The sequence below is a fragment of the Meles meles genome, chromosome 21 (assembly GCF_922984935.1).
Source record: "Meles meles chromosome 21, mMelMel3.1 paternal haplotype, whole genome shotgun sequence".
Classification (NCBI taxonomy): Eukaryota; Metazoa; Chordata; class Mammalia; order Carnivora; family Mustelidae; genus Meles; species Meles meles.
In genome coordinates, this window is record NC_060086.1 from 16,051,908 (window position 1) to 16,055,466 (window position 3,559).

Below are 3,559 nucleotides of genomic sequence, written 5' to 3' on the forward strand. Positions count from 1 at the left end.
AAGGAACCCCTGCAGGTGGCTACCTCACTACCCTACCCAGCTGGGGCACAGCAAATGGCACCCCCCCTCTTCTGACACTCCTATTCCCCAGGAGACAGCCCAGTGGCCACTTCCCCTGCCACTCCTGTCCCATCTCCCACCCACGGTTCTTGCCACCCTGGCCAGGCCTTTCTCTGGCTACACTGAGCGAGGGGCAGCTCCTCCCTCAGAGCCTCTGGAGCCCAAAGACTAGGAAGGGTTAACGCTCTTTGTTATCTCTCCTTTTAATCCTCAGATGGGCCAGCGGCTCACGTTGTTCGGAACTGGTAGAGAGAAAGCGTTAACTATTATCTGCTTCTAGCTGACCATCTGCTGTTGCAGAAAATTCAAAACCCTGGAGATCTACTTATATCCACATCGTAAACGAGAAAAGATGTTTTAATTAAGGGAAATCAGGTTAACTTAGCTCTAATTTACAAGCCGCCTGCCTAATGAATTGTCTGGGCTGCTCTCTCTTTGTAGAGAGTAAATCTGAGGATCCTTTCCCTCCGCAGTTCAGACACTAATTAACTAACCAAGAATTTTAGTAGCACACCCGCCTGTCGCCTAATAGTTTTACCTAAAGCCAGCCCGGTCATTGCTTGTACAAATTGCCAATTAAATGTGATTGATATAATGAAATTGGATTGTATTTTCACTTGCCTTCTTCCGTTCCCCCTCATTCTGCATCATCTTGCCCCTCTGTCAAGGACCAGGAGCACACACGCACCCCATCACAACAAAGCTAAACACACTGGCCCCCCAGATTGGCCCATCCGGGCTCCAAGTGGCGCCAGCGCCAGGGCTGTGCAAGTCCCTGTTAAACCAACATTTCTATTAGTTGAAGTTAACAGGCATAATCTTGTTTCCAGATATTTATCCACGTTCCAAGGGCTGTAGTTACATGTTTGAAGTTAGGGGGGAAAAGTGAAAGATCTAAGCAGCCATTCTAAAAATACATTAACAGTTTCCAAAATCTATATCGCTGCTTAATTAAATATGTTATCCTGTTTATAGGATCTGTGGCTAATTATTTAGAGTCATTTAATCTACTCAATTTGCACGTTAATTAAGCAGCATCGGTTTGCAGAGCGCGGCCGGCGGCTGGGAGGGAGGCAGCGCCGCCTGGCGGGCGTCCCGGCCGGGCCGGAGCTCGGCTCGCGGTCGGCGGACGCGTGCTGCGCCGCGGGGCTCAGCCGCCGGACCCGGAGACAGCGCGGCCGCGGGGAGGGGCTGCGCCGTCTCGGGGCAGGGCTCCCCGGCTGTCCCGCAGGGAGATGGGGGTCGCCCGGCCCGGCCGGTCAGGATTCAGTCGCACGGTTATTTATGGGGAGGGGGATTGCCTCCGTCCACTCATGCCTCCCTCCCTCCGTCCCTCCGGCGGCGCAGGGAACGGTGGCGCCGAGCCCAGTGGCAAGGTGGCGGGTGGGCACAGGCCCTGGGTTGGGGAGGGGACGCCGGGCGGTGCCGGCTCGGCCTGGTTAACTGGAAAACGATGGAGACGCGCCCCGCCCCCGCCCCCGCCCCCGCCGCATAATTGTTTTCGCTCGCCCGTCCCCATCTGTCCCTCTCCGCCCGTGTGTGTTTTGGCCTTTGTCTCGCTGCCCTGTACTGACACCCTCTTTCAAAGACCACTTCTGTCGCCCTTCACCGATCTCTTCTGCCCCATTAACCCATCGGCACGAGGCTCGGGCAACAAAGCCCCGAAACGGGACCCGCGCGCGAGCCTCTCCATTGTGCGCCACTGACCCCGCGTCCGCTGCCTGCGCAGCTCGGCCGCGCAGCCCGACGGGGCGGGACGGAATTGGCCTTGAAGATAAACAGAGGAGGCTGTCCTGTCCGAGACGATTCCGCCCTAAGTAAACAGGGGAACAGGGCCCACGCTACCCTTGGCAGGGCCGCAGAGCAGCTGCCGCCCGCAGGAACGGCCGCCTGCCCGGCAGGAGCTAATCCGCCAGTCCCCCTCATTCCCCCCTGGACGTGAAACTGGCAAGCAGAGAGAAAACGGGCTGGGAGGAGAGAGGCAGACCTGCCTCGTGGCCCAGTAAACAAAGACCAATAACCTGTTACTAGGCCAGGGGCTCCCTCTCCTTCTGATTCCATTTTCTTCCCTGAGAGGAAACCCAGCCCACTGGACTCTCTCTCTTAGGAGCAGTGCCGGTGCTGGCTGCAGTGGGGGTGCTGGCTTCAGTGGGCCGACCTCACAGCCAGGCCTGCTGCAAAGGCCTTCTTGCACACCATTCCCATCCCAGGAGGAGGTCACCCCCCCAGGGAGGGGCTCTCCAGGTGGCACCTAGTTTTCTCCACCAACCAGACTTTGGGGAGGCCAAGACCTCGTATGAAAACCCAGGCTGCCCTCAGCAAAGACACCCTGTGTGTCTGCTTGCTGCTCACTGGACACACAGGGCACTCCCTGGAACTTGCAGCGCATAGATGGGGGCTGGACCCAGTACCTGCCACTTGCGTCTCTGCAGTTGTGGTCGTCTTCATTATTCGGCAGCAGTTCCTTCCCAGGAATGCTTTATTTTGACCAGAGTGGCAGGAAGAAGGGTGATTGTTGCTCAAGGGCTGTCCACACAGGCCACCAGAGGGTCACCTTTCTCTACAATGGGAACTTCAATGACAGCCGGAGGCTGGGGCCCCTCAGTGCTAAGGTGCACACAGATAATCAGTGTGGCCCTGATGCCAGTCTTGGAAACTTTCCTTTTAATTATCCTGGAACCTAGTTGCTCTTACTTTCTATCCTACAAATGTTGATCCTGTAGCCAGGCGATGGCCTCTTGCAAGGCCGTCCTAGGACACACCAAAAGTGTCCCCTGGATGATAGAGACATCACATGTCCAGGCTACCTAAAAGGGGTTCCAGGTTCTATCTCTGCCTAGTTACCTTCTTGTTGTTAAAATTCATTGAGAGTTTTGGGGCCCCTGAGTGGCTCAGTCAGTTAAGCCTCTGACTCTTGGTCTCCACTCAGGTCATGATCTCTGGGCCCTGACATTGAGCCCCAAGATGAGCTCTGCACATTGAGGGCAGTCTGCTTGAGATTCTCTCTCCCTCTGCCCCTCCCTTCCATGCATGCTTTCTAAAATAAATAAATAAATGTTTTAAAAAATTCATTTGGAGTTTTAAATAAAGAGATTGCACAAAAAATCAAGAAAGCACACACAAAGGTCAGCCAGGGTTTCCTACCACACCTCTGGCAGACTCCATGGGTCTCTCCTTGCCCAGGCCCCACCCTTGCTGTTGATGGATCAGAGCTCTAACTCTGGATAGATCTATTTTCTGCTGCTGACCTCATGCAAGGGGAACTATTATTCCTTTTGGAGGGTCTGGTGGCTCCCAAAAGTCTAGGGATAGTGAGGTCCACCTTGTCTCTGTCTTCTTCCCTTCTTTTGCCAAAAGCTAAAGTCATTACAATTTTGTTCATACCAAGTCTTTATAGGTCAATTTTGCAATGTATCAGAAGTACAAGTCTTTTATCCACTTCTGGTAAATTTTAGAATGGCTACCCAAGGTCAGGTGCATGGGGTCTTCAGCATGTGGC